The following is a 22,112-nucleotide window of genomic DNA, read 5'->3' on the forward strand; positions in this document are numbered from 1 at the left end:
AGGCTGGCAAGAACTGACAAAGTATGCACCAGACAACTTCAGCAGGGCAGGTGGCTTCTGATGGGCAGAAGCTATAATGCAGCTGAGTAGCTGCAGATACAAAAGAAGTCGCCGGCTGCTTAGTAACATCCAGGACCAACAGGCAGTGCGGCTGCAGAGAGTCCTATTTGGCTAGCAACTGTTGGGACCATCAGCCACGTGGCTCGTGTGATACGGTGCCGCCAGACCTGTGAGCCGTTGCGACTGCTCCTGACACGCACATGCTCAGTAGTAACTTAAGAGGTCATCTTGGTACAAGGAATGAAGCTTCGCTGGAGGGGTAGCAACATGGAGTCTGCGCAATAGTTTTCTCCACTTTCAACACCTCTGTTTTATGGGTTCGGTATGATTTTCCCACCACTCGGAATGCTGAATGTCAGTATACCGTTATCAGCATTCCGAGTAGAATGCCGGCAGGGGAGCGAGCACAACGAAGCCTCTTGCGGGCTTGGTGGCAAGCTTCGCTCGCCACAGGTTCTATTCTCCCTCTATGGGTGTTGTGGACTCAGTATGGTGCCACGTCAGGATCCCGGCTTTGGTATTGTGACAGCTGGGATCAAGACGAGCGGTATGCTAACCGCAGACCTGTTGTATGATGATGATATTGGTTATATTCCTATACAAACAGGCATCTTCTGATCTCAAACATGAATAGTGAATTTTGACTGAAGACAATGTTTACCCAGTGAGGATCAACTTAAGATGTTCCCTATTACAGAGATGCCATTATATAGGTGAGTTGTATTTTTTTATTACGCACAAAATTCACTATAGATTTTTTGGAGGGAAGCACCCTAGGCTCTACTTTGTATAGAACCAGCACTGTGCACTCCGCTAACCTAAAGACTCACTATGCCCCAAGCTAAAATGTTTAGAATTCAGATAAGATGACTTTTCACTGCAATTCTATTAAAAAGTATTGTCTCAAAACTAAAGACAGCCTAAGTGGCACTCACATCATTAGGGCAATGATTTTGCAGGTATTATTTAAGCTGCTGCGATATCACTGGTACAAGCGATGAGTAGTGTCGCATCTCAAGTTGTGGCTGTAGGGGCATCAGTAGGTGGTAATAGGGTAATAGGGCATGTGCATATAGGCAGGCGTCCCTGTCTCAAGTCGCCTTTTAAAATGTAGCTGGGCTGTCAGCCAATCAGAACTTGCGGGCCGGCTCCTGATTGATTGCCGGCTGGTGAGCTTTGATTGGCTCAGAAGCCGGTGCCAAATTTCAAATGGTCGCCGGAGATGGAACACAGTGAGGGGCAGGAAAGGCAAGTACTGCGCTCTCCTCCCCTCAGACAGGGAAAGCGGTGGCGGCGTAATCAGCAGCAGGAGGAGCAGGAGCGGCAGTGGAGGTGGACATCAGTAGGGGCATTGTGTAACTGGCACTGCTGGGGGCATTTTGTATCTGGCACTACTGGGGCACTGGGGACATTGCGTAACTGGCACTGCTGGGGGGCACTGTGTAACAGGCACTGCTGTAGGCATTGTATATCTGGCACTACTGGGGGCATTGGCTGTATTGTCTAACTAGCACTACTAGGGAGATTGTGTAACTGGCACTGCTGGGGGGCATTGTGTATCTGGCACTACTAGGGGCATTGTGTATCCAATTGATGCCACACCACCTTTGTAGCTGCACCCACTTCTGCACCGCCCACAGTTCCTGAACCTATTTTCATACAAAAATAGCACTGTATCTATGTGTATATATACTGTACAAGTTACTCAATAGATTTGCAGTATGCAGATCTTTATGAAAGCTTATAAAACAAATAGATATATTGATATAAAAGAGGTCATGGTTTTAGTTTGATTTTGAAAGAGAGGGAAGGTTTTGCTCTCCCACATTAGAATAACATATAGTTGTATAAGTAAAGATGCCCATACTGTATGCTTACTATTTACAAAATTTTTTCAGTCATGAAACAGAGGAAGGCAGCCCAACATCTGCAATATGAATAGACATCCAATTGATGGCAGTGCAATGTAAAGGGCCCCATACACTACTGCGACATGTCGGACCCTCATGTCACAGGTGATCACACTTGAACTGCCCGGCAGCCTCCCGGGTGGCAGGATCGCATAAGATACATTATATGCCGTCCTTTTGCTTATGATGTATCGTATGCTATCCCAGCCATGCCTGCGGGGTCCGATATATCACTAGTACAGCACAGTCAATCTAGGGGATCCGATCCGATGCTCACGGGACCGCGCATCGGATAGGATGTAAAACACATCCGATATGCCCGATTTCATCCCGAATGGCTGAAATCGGATGAAATCGGGCATTATCGTTGTAGTGTATGGGGCCCTTAAGTGTGAAAATACAACTCGTGCTCTGAAACACCAACAACTACCTCAGGGGGATTCCCACATCGGTCACATCATCCCAGCATTCCGACCGCTGGGATGCCGAACATATCCCCCTCAACCTGCAGGGGTATTGGACTCAGGGTCAACACCAATTAGGTCAACACCTATTAGGTCGACACCCATTGGTCAATAGTGGATAGGTCGACACTAGAAATAGGTCTACACGGACATTAGGTCGACTTGAACAAGGTCAACATGAAAAAAGGTTGACATGAGTTTTTTATGCTTTTTTAGTGTCGTTTTCTCCGTCAAGTGACCGGGAACCCCAATTAGTGCACCGCGTCCCCTTGCATGCTGTGGGCAAGGTGCCTCGCTCCGCTACCACTGTGCTCGGCACACGTTACTGTTTCCAATCGTAGTCCACGTGGATCGGAAAGTATGAAAAAGTCCCAAAAAAAATTTTTGTGGGAAAAACTCATGTCGACCTTTTTTCATGTCAACATTTTTTTCATGTCGACCTAATGGCCACGTCGACCTATTTAGAGTGTCGACCTATCCACTGTCAACCAATGGGTGTTGACCTAATGGGTGTTGACCTACAGTCCGGATACCACCTGCAGTATTTAGAAAATAAAACAGTTACAGGAGACAACTGTGGCTAAATAATTGGGCATACATCCTACGTTTTGGGAGAGCAAGGGGGTCATTCCGGCCTGATAGTAGCTGTGCTAAATTTAGCCCAGCTGCGATCACCTACACTGACATGCGGGGGGACGCCCAGCACAGGTCTAGTCCACCCCGCATGTCAGGCCGGTCCCCCCCACACACACACACACACACACACACCCCGCACAAGTACAAAAGCATCTAACATAACTAAACATAAAACATAATTTCAATTGGGACATTATAATGAACTCGCCATAAGACAGATTGTAGGTTTAACCCGATGGGCATTTTGCCTCTTTTCAACCTCATTAACTATGTAAACTATGCGTCGCACAGCGGCAATGCTTTTGTACTTGAAGAGTAACTCCCAGCCAGCGCAGCTTCTGCGGCTGGCCGGGAGTTACTCGTCGCTGCCCGGGTCGCAGCGGCTGCGTGTAACGTCATGCAGCCGCTGCGGCCCGCCCCCTGCACAGTCCGGCCACGCCTGTGTTGGCCGGACTGCGCCCTCCCGTTCAGCGACCGCCTCTGCCTGTCAATCAGACAGAGGCGATCGCTAGGAAACGACAGCCGTCGGCTGTCAGCCATGCGCAGTTCTGACCTGATCGCTGCACTGCGATGAACTGTAGCGAGCGATCAGGTCAGAATGACCCCCCATGTTCATTGCCAGGTATAATGTGTACAGAGAATGAACAAGTTTACATTAGCCTTACACAATATTCGGAAGTAACAGGTTCAAAAAGGTCAAATGTACAGGTCGTCATCAGGTAAAAGCACTAGCTGTAAGCTGTATAAATTAATTACTTTCAGAACATAAACATTAAGCATTAGCACCCATGACCCCTGTCTATCCACTGTTTATAGACATTGTGAATAGCAGAGTGCTATAATTAAACTGATAGCAGTAATAGAATTTATAATGTACAGCCATATTAGATACTTAAAGCAGCAGAGCAAGGACAATAAATACTTTACAGCATAATGTGCTCACAGTACACACCATCTAAGTGACATCTACAGTAGTAGGGTGATAGGAGCTACACAATCATTTTAGAAGATGTCATGTTAAAAGCCTCAATTAACCCTTTAGGATTCGGCGAATTAAATTTTAGTAATTATTAATCCAATTTGTAATTATAATTTGTTACCATCTCCCCCTCTATTAAGTGGTTTTAGTTCATCAATTTGGCAACAAAGATTAGACAAAGGGCAATATTCAAATGTTGCTGCCCTCTCCCACCCTCGATCATCCCCGCCGGCAGCTTCCTCCCAGTGGTAGCGAGCTGAAATGCGCAAATAGTGACCTGTTGGGTGCCCAAATTTTACTTTTCGCATCGCACCCAATAGTTTAGGTGTGGTTAATGCTTTATGCAGCTAAACCCAACTGCTTTGGGCGTGATCAGAGGTGGGTATATCGCCACCTGTGATCTCCTGTCACTTTAGATGGAAGATAGAAGGCGATACATATTTGAATCTTGCCCAATGAGCACTTGATGCTGCGTTGGAGGGACTTGCGTAAAAACAAATGTAAAATGTGTTGACCTAAACATTCTGATATTTTGTGTATATATTGAGTCACACACATCTAAAGATACTTAGTATGAAAATGTGTGAGTAAACCATTATCATACATCATTACTAATATACTAAAATATATATTTTAAATATGCTCACAAAATCCTGTAATATACATATGAGCAAGGGAGAAATCAATATCAGCATAGAGGTGACTACAATCAGCCAATCTGAATCTACTGTAATACGTTGGGTTCGATTTGCCGGCGTTTGGGATGCCAGTGGTCAGAATACCAACTGCGGCAACCCGATGTTTGGAATCCTGACAGGGGAAGGGGAGTATGCTTACTTCTACCCTCCCCCCCCCCAGCCTAAACCTAATCCTCCCCTCCCCGCAGCCTAACCCTAACCCTCCCCGGTGGTGCCTAAACCTAACCCCCCCCCCCTCCCCGCAATCTAAACCTAACCCTTCCCCTCGCTGTCTAACCTTAACCCTCCCTGAGCGGTGCCTAACCCTAATACCCCCTCCCCGCAGCCTAAACATAACCTGCCCCCCACACTCGCGACTTAACTCTCCTGCGGGCCAGGTTCTGCTCGTTTGCCATCTCGGCTGTCAGGATTTCGGCGCCAGGACTGTGAACCTAATTTGGATGCATTGTTAGCATTCCAAATAATGTCGGGATCCCGGTGTTGGGACCTGATCCCACTATACTAGCTAGTACTGTCAACTGTCATCATCAACAGGGTGTAGTGTACTCACACCAGCCCTCAGCAGTGCTTAAAGTGGTCCTAGAGAGGTGGTGAAACTCACCTCCCCCTCCCCCGGTGCCCATGCAATAAAGGTATTGCGTGAACAGTAGTCGCGCACCCCCCAAAAAAGGGGCGTGGTCTCAAGAAGAAAGGGGCGTGGTCACACAATAGTAAAAATGCCCACAGTAGTAGCACCCCTAATACACATAATGCCGACAGTAGTAGCACCCCGTAATACACAATGCCCACAGCAGTAGCGCCCGTTTTACAATGCCCACAGTAGTAGTGCTCCTTATGTAATGTCCACTGTACTGGTAGTGCCCACAGTGGTAGTGCTCCTTATATAGAGCCCATAGTAGTGGTGCCCCTTATGCAATGCCCCCAGTAGCAGTGCCCCTTATGGCCCAGTATTGATGCCCCTTATGAAGTGGGCCCTTTACTTTTTTTTTTAAAAAACACACCATACTTACCAAGCCCCACTCCCGCGTCCGACCGCTGTGATTTTCCTGGGGTCCGGCTCCCCAGCACTATGAGAGAGAAGTCATGACGTCTCTCTCATAGCGTGCACTGATAGAGCCGGAAGCCGAAGCTTAGTAGTGAGCTCCTGCCACCGGCTTCCGCTGTGCAGGGAGAGCTGGGTGCCGCTGGTAACACAATCTCAGCGGGCGCCAAGCATCTCCCTGTGCGGCGCCGGCACACATCGGGTGAGGTGAGCTGGAGGAGGCGGAACTGCGTTCCGTCTCCAAGTGGAACTGACGGAACGTAGTTCCGCCCCGTTCCGGCTCACTTTAACCCCTGGCCCTCAGGCACCCACAGGTGATACGTCCACTAGCAAGCATATCTGCATCTCTGTGCTGGTCTGCCTCAGTCACAATTAGGCAAAGTCGCCCTCACCTACTGTGCATCTCCAGTTGCAAGGAGGCTCAGGTTTGAGATGAGCCCACATTTGCATATGGACAGAGGCATATGTTTGAATACACCCCACCCAAATCTAACTCTCTCTGCACATGTTACATATGCCCCTCCTGCAGTGCACATGGGTGGTCATTCCGAGTTGTTCACTCGCTACTGATTTTCGCAGTGCATCGTTTAAGTGAAAAAAAATGGCAAAAATGTGCATGCGCATGGTACGCAGCGCGCATGCGCTAAGTATTTTCACACAAAACTTTGTAGATTTACACAAGCTAGAGCAACGTTTTTTCATCGCTCGAGTGATCGTAGTGTGATTGACAGGAAGTGGGTGTTTCTGGGCGGAAACTGCCCGTTTTCAGGGAGTGTGCTAAATAAACGCAGGCGTGCCAGGTAAAAATGCAGGAGTGGCTGGAGAAACGGGGGAGTGGCTGGCCGAACGCAGGGCGTGTTTGTGACGTCAGACCAGGAACTAAACGGACTGAGGTGATCGCAGTCTAGGAGTAGGTCTGGAGATACTCAGAAACTGCAGCAAATTATTTAGTAGCAGTTCTGCTAATCTTTCGTTCGCTATTCTGCTAAGCTAAGACTCCCAGAGGGCGGCGGCCTAGCGTTTGCAACGCTGCTAAAAGCAGCTAGCGAACGAACAACTCGGAATGAGGGCCATGGTTTTGCCCAACTGCTAACAAATTTGCTGCTGCGATCAACTCAGAATTAGGCCCTATATGACCATCTTTATGTGTCTAAAGTATCACTGATACTGCTATAATGTACTTTATATAATTAAATCACAAAAAGCAAGTTTTTTTTTATCATGCACTGTGCACCAACTACAGACTTTTCTGCATATCTGCACAAGAAATTGTACTTTTGCTTTGTGGTAGCTACTTTTCTGAGGTTTTAGATGATGTGTCAATCTTGAGATGCACGGGGGGGGGGGGGGGGTTATTAGAATAGCTACTAATCAGATTCTACTTCTCATTTATCTAGCATCTTCTGGAAGATAATACCTAAAATCTGATTGGTTGCTATGGGCAACATCCCATCTTAAATATAACTCCTATCTTAGTCAATTTACCCCAATGGTGGGAAGTCCAGGTGCAGAGCATTTTGGTGGGACTGGTGTATGATTTTTATTGAGGGAGGGGGATCAGATCTGTGGTATGATTTTTAATGAGGAAGGGGGAGTCAAATCAGGGGCGTTTTTTTAAATATTTTAACTATAAAGCAAATGGCTTGACACAAAAGCACACAATATGACAGGATGAGAATGACAAAGGAACAATAAAGGTTAAGAGGAAAATAAGAGCTACAGTACAAGGAAAATAGCTTAACAGATCATAGTGCAACAGCTCAATACCCAGGCGTGCGGGATGCTGGCAGTCAGAATACCGTAAACTTACCTTCCCCCAATGGCCCACTAACACCCAACCCTCCTGTCAGGAACTGGCCTGGGACCATCCGTTACTGCAGCGCCGGTTTTGTCTTGACTTCTCCAGCATTGATTATTTCTTCAGAGTTCTCAAGTACCGATTACAATCCGTTATCTCCAGGGTTCTTCAGCATCGATTATTTCTTCAGTGTTCTCAAGTAGCAATTGTCATTGGTTATCGCCAGTATCGATTAACGTTAATTACTTCTTCAGTGTTCTCAATTACCGATTGCCATCAGTTATGTCCAGAGTTCTTCAGCATCGACTAACATCGATTGCTTCTTCAGTGTTCTCAAGTACCGAGTGCTATTGGTTATTTCCAGTAGCGAATAACATCGATTACCTCTTCAGTGTTCTCAAGTTTTTATCTGCCATCAATTATCTCTATAACTCTCAACACCATATAATATTGACTGTCTCAAGTGGCCAACAATGCTGCTCTCAACAGCTATCCTCAGTGGTCTTCTATTCAGAACTATTCTTCCTCAGATATCTTCAAGTACCAAATGTTTCCGGTTATCTCTAGTATATTTTACTTCAAGTTCCTCTGCTAACTACCGGGTACCTGTCCAGAGGGCCATGACCTGCTTGCCGGGTGCTGCAAAGCCTAAATCCCCATAGGAGGGGGTCACTGGTCAGGTCTCGCCAACATCTGGTGTTAGTTAGTATATGAAAAAGTCTTACATTCGCTCCCCTCATCATTTGTTGCCTTCCCAACCAGTAACCCTTTTACTCAGCTCGCCAGTTAAAACCACAAGGGACCCGGACGTGACACCTCCCTTGTAGCAGCCTAACCCTAACCTTCATTAATTCAGCCAAAACCTAACCCTCACCAGGGGGTGCCTATGTCTGCCCCACCCCTCCCCCCCCACCCCCGCAGCCTAACGCTAACCCTCCCCGGGGGTCCCTGAACCTAACCCCCCCTCCCTGCAGTCTAACTCTAATGCACCATCCCTACGGCTTGCCTGTCCTGTGTCCTGGCACGTGCTCGTTCAGGATCCCAGCGGTCAGGATTCTGGTGTCATGCTCATGACCCGATTCGGCATTCCGAGTGGGGTCGGGATTCCTGCATCTGTATTCCGACTGCCAGGATCCTGACAACCGGGATCCTGACTGGATCCCGTACAAATATACCATGAACAAGATTAGTATGCCAGAGAAGAGGATGGGGAGGGAGGGATAGGAGAAAAGTGACAGGTAGACTGCTATTCCGGTAGAAGAGATCTATGGGAGAATCTATTCTAGAGCAAGCATTTAAGTGTGATGTTCAGGGCTCCCACTACCTTCTAAAGGATTGTTAAGAGTTGTACAGAATCTCCTTCTTAAATTCCATCTGATAAATATGCCAAACAGATATATTCACCACTGCTTGTATGGACAAGGAGAACCTGCAGCCAGTCCTCAGAAATTAGTTTCAGTGACTTCCTGTAAATCTGTGAAACTAGTTTATGTTGATGAATAGTAGCTGAGGGGTTCATTAGTGGTCGGAGAAAGAACCTGGGTGGAGAAATTTAGGTATCTTGCGCCTGATTTTATTACATTTGTAATAAAATGTACAGTGCCTTGCTAAAGTATTCACCCCCTTGGCTTTTTAACTATTTTGTTACATTACAACCTGTAATTGAATTTATTTTTTAATCTGAATTTTATGTGATGGATCTGCACAAAATAGTCTAAATCGGTGAAGTGAAATAAGAATTTTTTTAATATAAAATATTTTTAATAAATTAAAATTATAAAATTGGCATGTGCATACATATTCACCCCCTTTGCTATAAAGCCCCTCAAAAGTTCTGGTGCAACCAATTACCTTCAGAAGTCGCATAATTAGTGAAATGAAGTCCACCTGTGTGCATTATAAGTGTCACATGATCTGTCAGTAGAAATACACCTTTTCTGAAAGGTCCCAGAAGCTGCCACACCACTAAGCAAGAGGCATCACACTATGAAGACCAAGGAGCTCTCCAAACAAGTCAGGGACAAAGTTGTAGAGAAGTACAAGTCAGGGTTGGGTTATAAAAAAATATCAAAATCTTTGATGATCCCCCGGAGCATCATCAAATTCATCATCTTCAAATGTAAAGAACATGGTACCACAACAAACCTGCCAAGAGAGGGCCTGCCACCAAAACTCACAGACCGGGCAAGGAGGGCATTAAGCAGAGACTGGTGTATGTGCGCATGTGACCACAATAAGCTGTATACTCCATAGAGCTGGGCTTTATGGAAGAGTGCCCAGAAAAAAGCCACTACTTAGTGTTAAAAATAAGAAGGCATGTTTTAAATTTGCCAAAAGGCATGTGGACGACTCCCCATATGTATGGAGGAAGGTGCTCTGGTCAGATGAGACTAAAATTTAACTTTTCGGCCACCAGGGAAAATGTTATGTCTGGCGTAAATCAAACACATCCCATCACCCCAAGAACACCATCCCCACAGTGAAACATGGTGGTGGCAGCATCATGCTGAGGGGATGTTTTCAGCAGCAGGGACTGGGAAACTGTTTCGAGTCCAGGGAAAGATGAATGGTGCTAAACGCAGGGATATTCTTGAGCAAAACCTGTTTCAGTCTGCCTGTGATTTGAGACTGGGACGGAGGTTCACATTCCAGCAGGACAATGACCCGAAGCATACTGCTAAAGAAACACTCGAGTGGTTTAAGGGGAAACATTTAAATGTGTTGGAATGGCCTAGACAAAGCCCAGATCTCAATCCCATTGAGAATCTGTGGTCAGATTTGAAGATTGCTGTTCACAAGCAGAAACCATCCAACATGAAGGAGCTGGAGCAGTTTTGCCTTCAAGAATGGGCAAAAATCCCAGTGGAAAGATGTGGCAAGCTCATAGAGACTTATCTCTGCCCCCAGCACTGCAACTGTTGCCTGCCCTCACCTCCTCCTGCCCCCAACTCTGCAACTGTTGCCTGCCCTCACCCCCTCTCTGCCCCCAGCACAGCACTGCAAACATAGCCAGTACTTCACATGTTGGCTATGGTTGATCAAGGCTACAGTATATATTTATAAGCATTATCTATACTGAATATATGAGTGTGACTTCCCATGGTGTATGTGTAGGGCATGTGGTCTGGTATGAAGCTATGTGAGGATACACATAGGGAGCTTAAAAACATAATTTGTTGTGGGACTCAGAATCCCAATTTTTTACAGTGAGGGATCCACTTTTTTTTTTTAATTTCAAGGGTCTTATTAATATAAATACTGAAGGTTTCAATTGATTTTCTGCATGAGGCACATGCAGAAACCCCAATCAAATGAATGCAACATTCACATTACAGAGAAAACTACTATATTTAAAGATTAAATCCTTTTTGTGCATATTTTTATTTTTTAAACCACAATTTGCATGCTTTCTAAAGGAAAATTGCTGTTTGGATGTTTTGAAGATGATAGACTTTAGACACTGAATTTGAAGCACATATAGCTGGAGAACTGCCAACTTGCAGCCTCCTGCAGCCAATGTCACCATTGGGATTGCACTAGCAAGTCCTGAAAGTCATTATGAGGATATCCCAAACTCCCAAACCCATACTTGATGGTGCCAAGTCTGAGAAGGAACTGGAAGGGGGAGTGAGTCTCGCCGAATGTGTACAGGGAAGCCGACATCAGTGTTACCACTGAAATCAATGTAAAGAGTGATTACATGGTATAGAAACTGATCTGTGCCATCCTCCACCAGCCAAATTTTGGACCAACATTGATTGTTCAAGTAAGTCCTGGGTTGAGCAGATTCAACTACTGTATGTAGCTTCCACAAAATTTGGCCACTGTGTCTGTGCCACTGAAGCTTGAAGTTTGGTTACCTCCCAGTCTCTACTTAGATTTGCAGTTCCTTCGCAGTGGTCTTCTCATATCTGTGTGAATTAGTATGTGACCGCAGTCTGCACATATGCAGTAAGGGTATCAAGGACACTTGTGCATGTACAGAAGAAAAACATCCATTTGCAAAAAACATTGGCATTGTGTACATTTCTGAATCTGATCATGAGATACATTTTTAGAAATTCTGCAATTGATCACCCATATTATTTGACATATTTTTTCCACCTATATATATTGTATCTATAGGAATATATGTTTGAAATCAGGGTGCAGCTCACAGGGCCAAAACACCCAGTAAGTACAATACAGGTTGAGTATCCCATATCCAAATATTCCGAAATACGGAATATTCCGAAATATGGACTTTTTTGAGTGAGAGTGAGATAGTGAAACCTTTGTTTTTTGATGGCTCAATGTACACAAACTTTGTTTAATACACAAAGTTATTAATAATATTGTATTAAATGACCTTCAGGCTGTGTATATAAGGTGTATATGAAACATAAATGAAATGTGTGAATGTAGACACACTTTGTTTAATGCACAAAGTTATAAAAAAATATTGGCTAAAATTACCTTCAGGCTGTGTGTTTAGGGTGTATATGTAACATAAATGCATTCTGTGCTTAGATTTAGGTCCCACCATCATAAGATCTCATTATGGTATGCAATTATTCCAAAATACGGAAAAATCCGATATCCAAAATACCCCCGGTCCCAAGCATTTTGGATAAGGGATACTCAACCTGTAATATACACTGCCTCCAAGAAGATAAGAACTAGAAATGATGCAACTGAATATATTTTCAGTAATATAAAATAACTGCTCTTCAGAACATCCTCAATGATGGTAAAATTAAAGTTATTTTTTGGTAACATTATCTATGTTTTAACTTTTATAGCTGCCAATAGATAGTGCAGTTTGTTTAAAGTTTTATAGCAGTAAACATCTTGTTTTCTTTGTATCACCCATATGAATTAGCTGCAAGAAAAAGACTAGATGCACAAGTTTAAAAATTGAAACGCTGATTGCTATAATTCACTCTGCATGGTGTTGTAAATTGGAATTGTTTCCTTCTTCAAAGCCATTAGATATTTTGATACACTATGCTTCCAACAATGTACAGCGCTGAAGAATAATTTAGGCTTTCACGTGCTCTGTTCCACAGCAATTTCTTATATCAGAATGCGCTCATTATTAACTGAATCTCTGATTAGCCCAACTGATGCAATTCAAGTATGTGTATGAGGATAAAGGCAAACAGAAATAGATAAGGACCAGAATATTTTTGATCATACATTACATACATATTTTTTAAGTTATCTGCCTGAGGGCACACTTCCTTATCACATTAATGAGACACAGAAGGGAAGGTTACAGTAATACTATCATGTGACAATTTGTCATGTGATGCGTACAGTATGAAGAGGAATACAAGGACACATCTTGCTGGTCTGAGGGCAGAGAGTAGAAACTATTAACAAACAGGGCTGAATTCAAACTATAACTCAGTAGGGGTTGAATTGAGTTGGTCGGGGTTAAAATAGCTAGAACATACAGTTACCATAACAGAAGCTACATTGTTCTAAATTTTGCAGAACTGTTAAGGTTATGTACATTTGTTCTTGCAATTGTTATCTGTAACAAAACTGTTAATGGTCATCATTGTCACCATATTATGGATTGCATACTGCATACTAGTGATGTGCACCGGACATTTTTCGGGTTTTGTGTTTTGGTTTTGGATTCGGTTCCGCGGCCGTGTTTTGGATTCGGACGCGTTTTGGCAAAACCTCACCGAAATTTTTTTGTCGGATTCGGGTGTGTTTTTGGATTCGGGTGTTTTTTTCAAAAAACCCTAAAAAACAGCTTAAATCATAGAATTTGGGGGTCATTTTGATCCCATAGTATTATTAACCTCAATTACCATAATTTCCACTCATTTCCAGTCTATTCTGAACACCTCACACCTCACAATATTATTTTTAGTCCTACAATTTGCACCGAGGTCGCTGGATGGCTAAGCTAAGCGACACAAGTGGCCGACACAAACACCTGGCCCATCTAGGAGTGGCACTGCAGTGTCAAGACAGGATGGCACTTCAAAAAAATTGTCCCCAAACAGCACATGATCCAAAGAAAAAAAGAGGCGCACCAAGGTCGCTGTGTGACTAAGCTAAGCGACACAAGTGGCCGACACAAACACCTGGCCCATCTAGGAGTGGCACTGCAGTGTCAATCAAGACAGGATGGCACTTCAAAAAAATTGTCCCCAAACAGCACATGATGCAAAGAAAAAAAGAGGCGCACCAAGGTCGCTGTGTGACTAAGCTAAGCGACACAAGTGGCCGACACAAACACCTGGCCCATCTAGGAGTGGCACTGCAGTGTCAGTCAAGACAGGATGGCACTTCAAAAAAATTGTCCCCAAACAGCACATGATGCAAAGAAAAAAAGAGGCGCACCAAGGTCGCTGTGTGACTAAGCTAAGCGACACAAGTGGCCGACACAGACACCTGGCCCATCTAGGAGTCGCACTGCAGTGTCAATCAAGACAGGATGGCACTTCAAAAAAATTGTCCCCAAACAGCACATGATGCAAAGAAAAAAAGAGGCGCACCACAGGTATAGAATGTAGATGGATAGTATACTTAATGAATGATGACACAGAGGTAGGTACAGCAGTGGCCTACCGTACTGCTATATATAGTATACTGGTGGTCACTGTGTCAGCAAACTGCAAAACTAAAATGCACCACAGGTATAGAATGTAGATGGATAGTATACTTAATGAATGACGACACAGAGGTAGGTACAGCAGTGGCCTACCGTACTGCTATATATAGTATACTGGTGGTCACTGTGTCAGCAAACTGCAAAACTAAAATGCACCACAGGTATAGAATGTAGATGGATAGTATACTTAATGGATGATGACACAGAGGTAGGTACAGCAGTGGCCTACCGTACTGCTATATATAGTATACTGGTGGTCACTGTGTCAGCAAACTGCAAAACTAAAATGCACCACAGGTATAGAATGTAGATGGATAGTATACTTAATGAATGACGACACAGAAGTAGGTACAGCAGTGGCCTACCGTACTGCTATATATAGTATACTGGTGGTCACTGTGTCAGCAAACTGCAAAACTAAAATGCACCACAGGTATAGAATGTAGATGGATAGTATACTTAATGAATGATGACACAGAGGTAGGTACAGCAGTGGCCTACCGTACTGCTATATATAGTATACTGGTGGTCACTGTGTCAGCAAACTGCAAAACTAAAATGCACCACAGGTATAGAATGTAGATGGATAGTATACTTAATGAATGACGACACAGAGGTAGGTACAGCAGTGGCCTACCGTACTGCTATATATAGTGTACTGGTGGTCACTGTGTCAGCAAACTGCAAAACTAAAATGCACCACAGGTATAGAATGTAGATGGATAGTATACTTAATGGATGACGACACAGAGGTAGGTACAGCAGTGGCCTACCGTACTGCTATATATAGTATACTGGTGGTCACTGTGTCAGCAAACTGCAAAACTAAAATGCACCACAGGTATAGAATGTAGATGGATAGTATACTTAATGAATGACGACACAGAGGTAGGTACAGCAGTGGCCTACCGTACTGCTATATATAGTATACTGGTGGTCACTGTGTCAGCAAACTGCAAAACTAAAATGCACCACAGGTATAGAATGTAGATGGATAGTATACTTAATGAATGACGACACAGAGGTAGGTACAGCAGTGGCCTACCGTACTGCTATATATAGTATACTGGTGGTCACTGTGTCAGCAAACTGCAAAACTAAAATGCACCACAGGTATAGAATGTAGATGGATAGTATACTTAATGACGACACAGAGGTAGGCACAGCAGTGGCCTTCCGTATCGTACTGCTATATATAGTATACTGGTGGTCACTGTGTCAGCAAAACTCTGCACTGTACTCCTCCTATATAATATTAATTATACTGGTGGTCCCCAGTCCCCACAATAAAGCAGCACACTGAGCACAGATATGGAGTGTTTTTCAGGCAGACAACGTATACTGGTGGTCATTGTCAGCAAAACTCTGCACTGTACTCCTGCTATATAATACAGCTGCTCCCCAGTCCCCACAATTAAGCAGTGTGAGCACAGATATATTATGCAGCACACTGAGCACAGATATGGTATGGAGCGTTTTTTTCAGGCAGAGAACGGATAAAAACTGGTGGTCACTTATCAGCAAAACTCTGCACTGTACTCCTCCTAACAGCTGCTCCCCAGTCCTCCCCACAATTAAGCAATAAAGCAATCAAGTTCAACAATAAACGGAGAGGACGCCAGCCACGTCCTCTCCCTATCATCTCCAATGCACGAGTGAAAATGGCGGCGACGCGCGGCTGCTTATATAGAATCCGAATCTCGCGAGAATCCGACAGCGGGATGATGACGTTCGGGCGCGCTCGGGTTAGCCGAGCAAGGCGGGAAGGTTCGAACCTGCCTCGTACCCGTGTAAAAAGGGTGAAGTTCGGGGGGGTTCGGTTTCCGAGAAACCTAACCCGCTCATCTCTACTGCATACCAGTTCTTTCTTCTTCTTTTTTTACGGTTTTATTGAGAAGAAGTCATGAAGCAGAGTATGCATAGTATTGCCAAGTATATTAGAACAACAAATTGTAAATCTGTATCATCAGTATAAGTCAAGATCAAATAAAGCAATAGATACCATGATGTATATATGTAAACTAGCTTTCACAAATAAACAACAGCTTCAATTTTCTTTTTTATGCAAAGAAAACAGTATTGAAGAAACAGTATATAGAGAAATATATAACCAAAGCAGAGAGTCCCGGGGACAGACAACCCGGGGAGTAGAAGAAGCAGATGAGAGGAAAAGAAAAGAATAGTAAAAAGTAGAAGAGAAAAGACAGAAGTGAAAAGAGAGAAGGTCAAAGATCATATTGTATCATTTGATGAAACAAAATCTCTGGAAAAACCTAGAACAGTCAAGGAGAAATAAGCATCCAGGAGCCCAGTGAGAAACAAATTAAGCTAAGGCAGAGCACGTCATAGCATATACCAGGAGGTGTTTTCAAAGACATGCATTATAGAATCTGATTGTGATTTTGGCAAAAAATCTAAATAAAGACCCCAACATTTATGAAATGTATTCACTCCTTTTTCTATGTCCGTCAAGACTAAACGCCTATCAAAAACGAGTTTTATGGTAAGAACTTACCTTTGTTAAAACTCTTTCTGCGAGGTACACTGGGCTCCACAAGGAAATACATAGGGGTGTAGAGTAGGATCTTGATCCGAGGCACCAACAGGCTCAAAAGCTTTGACTGTTCCCAGAATGCACAGCGCCGCCTCCTCTATAACCCCGCCTCCCTGCACAGGAGCTCAGTTTTTAGTTAACCAGCCCAATGCAGTAGCAGGAAAAGAGACAACAACGGTTAGTAGCCACATACACCACACTCTCACGACAGGAGAAGTGTTATCGGCTAATGCCATACCAACCCAAAAAAGCTAAGTGCGTCAGGGTGGGCGCCTTGTGGAGCCCAGTGTACCTCGCAGAAAGAGTTTTAACAAAGGTAAGTTCTTACTATAAAACTCGTTTTCTGCTGCGGGGTACACTGGGCTCCACAAGGAAAGACATAGGGGATGTCCTAAAGCAGTTCCTTATGGGAGGGGACACACTGTAGCGGGCACAAGAACCCGGCGTCCAAAGGAAGCATCCTCGGCAGCGGCAGTATCGAAGACATAGAACCTTATGAATGTGTTCACAGAGGACCACGTAGCCGCCTTGCACAATTGTTCAAGGGTCGCACCACGGCCGCCCAAGAAGGTCCAACAGACCGAGTAGAATGGGCCGTAATGTGAGCAGGAGCTGACAGACCGGCCCTCACATAAGCATGTGCAATCACCATTCTAATCCATCTGGCCAAAGACTGCTTGTGAGCAGGCCAGCCCCGTTTGTAAAACCCAAACAGAATAAAGAGAGAATCAGATTTCCTAACAGAAGCAGTTCTCTTCACATAGATACAGAGAGCCCGTACCACATCCAAAGACCGCTCTTTGGGAGACAGATCAGGAGAGACAAAGGCCGGTACCACAATCTCCTGATTAAGGTGGAACAAAGAAACCACCTTAGGCAAATAACCGGGACAAGTCCTAAGAACCGCCTGGTCACGGTGAAATATCAGATATGGGGAACTACAAGACAAGGCACCCAAATCCGACACTCTTCAGCTGAAGCAATAGCCAGCAGAAACACCACCTTAAGGGAAAGCCACTTAAGATCAGCTGAACCAAGAGGTTCAAACGGAGACTCTTCTAATGCCTCCAAAACCACCGACAAGTCCCAAGGAGCCACAGGCGGGACATAGGGAGGTTGGATACGCAACACACCCTGAGTAAAGGTATGCACATCAGGTAAGGTTGCAATCTTTCTCTGAAACCACACCGACAAGGCAGATATTTGAACCTTGAGGGAGTCCAGACGCAGGCCTAAGTCCAGGCCCTGCTGAAGAAAGGCCAACAACTTGGCTATACTAAACTTGGAAGCGTCATAATTGTTAGATGCGCACCAAACAAAGTTAGAATGCCAGACCCTATAGTAAACCTGAGCAGAAGCCGGTTTCCGGGCCCGCAACATAGTTTGAATGACCGCCTCAGAAAACCCTTTAGCCCTTAAGACGGAAGCTTCAAGAGCCACACCTATCAAAGACAGCCGGGCTAGGTCCTGGTAGACACAGGGGCCCTGAACGAGGAGGTCTGGGCGTTGTGGAAGTAGAATTGGACGCTCTGACGATAGGCCCTGCAGGTCTGAGAACCAGTGCCGTCTGGGCCACGCCGGAGCTATGAGAAGCAGAATTCCTCTTTCTTGCTTGAACTTCCGAATTACCCTGGGCAGGAGTGACACCGGAGGGAACACGTACAGCAGCCGATACCTCCACGGCACCACCAGCGCATCCACGAATGTTGCTTGAGGATCCCTCGTCCTTGCTCCGAAGACCGGAACCTTGTCGAGACGCCATCAGATCTACGTCTGGAAGACCCCACTTTTCCACTAGGAGTTGAAACACTTCTGGATGGAGGCCCCACTCTCCGGCGTGTACGTCCTGACGACTGAGAAAGTCCGCTTCCCAATTCAGGACTCCCAGAATGAATATTGCCGATATGGCCGGTAGATGGCGTTCCGCCCAATGTAGAATCCGTGAGACTTCCTTCATTGCCAAACGGCTTTGAGTGCCGCCTTGATGATTTATGTAAGCCACTGTGGTGGCGTTGTCCGACTGTACTTGAACAGGATGGTTCTGAATTAAATGCTGGGCCAGGTTCAACGCATTGAAGACCGCCCGCAATTCCAGAATGTTGATCGAGAGGAGAGATTCCTCCTTGGTCCTCCGACCCTGAAGGGAGTGCTGCTCCAGCACCGCTCCCCAACCTCTTAGACTGGCATCTGTCATCAACAGGACCCAGTCGGATATCCAGAAGGGACGGCGCCTGCACAATCGTTGGTCCTGGAGCCACCAGTGCAGCGAAAGACGGACCTCCGGAGTCAATGAGATCATTTGAGACCTGATTCGGTGAGGCAGGCCATCCCACTTGGCTAGAATCAGCCTCTGGAGGGGGCGAGAATGGAATTGAGCATGCTCCATCATGTCGAATGCTGATACCATGAGGCCCAGCACCTGCATCGCCCAATGTATCGACACTTGCGGACGAGAAAGGAGGCAACGAATCCTGTCCTGAAGCTTCAGGTCTTTCTCCTGAGTCAAGAACAAACCTCTGGTTGTGAGTGTCCAATAGCGCTCCCAGGTGCACCATGCTCTGAGCAGGGACCAGGGAGGATTTCTTCCAGTTAATGAGACATCCATGGGCTTGTAGAAACTGGACAGTCATATCCAGATGACGTAGGAGAAGTTCTGGGGAATTTTCCAGGATCAACAAGTCGTCCAGATACGGCAGTATCCTGACCCCTTGACGGCGGAGTACCACCGTCAGCACCGCCATAACTTTGGTGAAGACAAACGGTAACGCCTGAAACTGGTAATAGAGGTTGCCAATCGCAAACCTCAGGTATTGCTGATGTGACACTGCTATAGGAATATGCAGGTAAGCATCCTGTATGTCCAGGGAGACCATGTAGTCCCCAGGTTCCAAGGCCAGAACTATAGAGCGAAGGGTTTCCATACAAACCTTGGAAACTTTCACAAACCTGTTCAATGCCTTGAGGTTGAGAATGGGCCGGGAGGACCCATTCGGTTTCGGGACTAAAAACAGCGGAGAATAGTACCCCCGGCCCCTATGAGCAAGAGGCACCTGTACTACGACTCCTGCATCCAGGAGGGTCTGTACCACCGAATGTAGAGTGTTTGCCTTTGTCTGGTACAACAAAATCGATGAGGGGGTCGGTTTTTGAAGGCTATGGCGTAACCTCGAGTGACGACTTCCCATACCCAGGCATCTGAAGTGGTCTTCAACCATTCCTGGGTATACCCTAGAAGCCGGCCCCCCACCCTGGGATCCCCCAGGGGGAGGCCCGCCCCGTCATGCGGCAAGCTTATCAGTCTTGGAAGCTGGCTGACGGGCAGCCCAGGCTGTTTTTTTTGGGCTTCGGCTTACCAGGTTTGGAAGTGCGGGCCTACTTGTTGTACGCCTGACCTTTTGCTTTACCTGAAGAACGAAAGGGGCGAAAGGAAGTACCTTTAGCCTTCGACACAGAAGGAGCGGTACTTGGCAGACAGGCAGTTTTGGCAGTAGCCAAGTCAGCCACTATCTTATTTAAGTCCTCCCCAAACAGAATATCTCCCTTGAAAGGGAGTACCTCCAGGGTTTTTCTAGAGTCCAGATCCACAGACCAGGATCTCAGCCACAATATCCGGCGAGCCAGGACTGATGTAGTAGAGGCCTTGGCTGCTAGGATACCGGCATCAGAAGCCGCCTCAGAAGCTGTGACAATATATGACAAGCATTGTCTAGCATGGTCAGAAGAGATTTCAGTTTCCAACTCTAGGGCCCATGCTTCAATAGCCTCTGCAGCCCATGTTGCTGCAATAGTGGGCCTTTGTGCAGCACCAGTTAGGGTGTAAATCGCTTTCAGACAACCCTCCACACGTTTATCTGTAGGCTCTTTTAGAGAAGTGACGGTAGTGACAGGTAGAGCTGAGGAAACCACCATCCTAGCCACATGTGAGTCTACTGGAGGAGGCGTTTGCCCAATTTTTAGACAGCTCTGGCGCGAGGGGATAGCGAGCCAGCATCTTCTTTTGCGGCACAAACTTCTTACCCGAGTTTCCCCAGGGTTCCTGACGTATATCCACTAGGTGGTCAGAGTGAGTTAAACTTGTTTAACCACTTTCTAACGCTTGAACCTATCTGGTTTCTTAGGAGGGGCAGATGGGTCGGGATCATCCGTAATCTATCAAATTAACTTAATAGCCTCCAAAAGATCAGGAACATCCACATGTGAACTACCCTCCCCATCAGCAGTATCTGTGTCAGAATCTGTGGGGTCAGTGTAAGCGCCATCTTCATCAGACGAGGTGTCAGTGACAGCAGTGGATTGTGAGGAGATAAGAGCTCGCATAGAGGACCCCTTGGTCTTAGGCGAGCGAGGGTCAGACTTTTTAGTAGTCAAGGACTGGTTCAACTTCTTCAATTGAGCAGATAAATTATCCGCCCACGGCGGGATAGCTGCGAGGACCACATACGGTTGCACCAGCATAGGAGGTACCATAGGGGGTGTTAGTTTAGTAACTAGCGTATGTAGAAGCATGGAGAAAGTAGCCCACAGTCCCACTGGGGGGCAAGGAGCCCGCAGAACCAGAGCTCACAGCTGCTATAGTCTCCTCATAGGGATCTGTGGCTTCAGCAACACCGGCAGTGTGTTCAGCCCCAGAACCGTTACCCTCAGAAGCAGAAATTATATAACTTGCAGTATCAGGTAACCCAGTACAATTGTCAGCAGCATAATACCTCTTGCCCAAACCCCTGTGCAGTGTATTCAGCACAAGCAGAGATACAGGAGAGATACAGGAGAGATATAGTGACTAAAATCACAGAGAAAAATACGTATTAAAGTATATCTTGTGAAAAACATATATAATTATAAAACCTGACGCACCAAGCCCCCTCAGGTTATAGAATATAGGGATAGCAAGTTGAGTGAGAGACACGAAATGGAAACCACTCAGCAAGCTAATGCACACACATACTCTATAGTCACAGTTAAACAATGCAGAGGTTATTACTAACAATAATACTGCACTGGACCAGCTTATATATAGCTACGTAGTCAATAGATATAACACTGCACAGTAAGAACTGGATGTATATCACAGGGTACTTGTACCAGAGAACCCTGACTAAATGCTCTCTTTCTTAACTAACACTGTCTAATTGACATGTAGAATACGTAAGTGTCATGTAAAGTCACAGCGCTGACTACCAGGCGGCTTTACACAGGAGGATTTGCCCAAGCAGTCCCAGAAACAGTGTTGCTGAGAGAAATGGCGCCCTGTGGCTGGGGGAGGGGCTCTATGTCTAAGCCTTATCCCCTCTGCTGGCAAAACCACCAGGTACTGCGGGCTACACATAAAAAGGTTCTAAGGGAAAACCTGACCTG

The 22,112-nt window shown here is 45.6% G+C and overlaps 1 long non-coding RNA gene across 1 annotated transcript in view; it reads left to right on the forward strand.

Moving 5' to 3' along the window:
- Nucleotides 1–16,626, forward strand: part of LOC134913275 (uncharacterized) — a 192,863-nt gene extending 176,237 nt beyond the window's left edge. Inside the window, exons 4-5 of the long non-coding RNA XR_010177060.1 lie at nt 668–773; nt 16,274–16,626. This is a non-coding gene — a long non-coding RNA (uncharacterized LOC134913275). The remainder of the gene's footprint in view (nt 1–667; nt 774–16,273) is intronic.
- Nucleotides 16,627–22,112: the final 5,486 nt, after the last annotated feature.

This window comes from Pseudophryne corroboree, chromosome 1, assembly GCF_028390025.1.
Source record: "Pseudophryne corroboree isolate aPseCor3 chromosome 1, aPseCor3.hap2, whole genome shotgun sequence".
NCBI classification, from domain to species: domain Eukaryota; kingdom Metazoa; phylum Chordata; class Amphibia; order Anura; family Myobatrachidae; genus Pseudophryne; species Pseudophryne corroboree.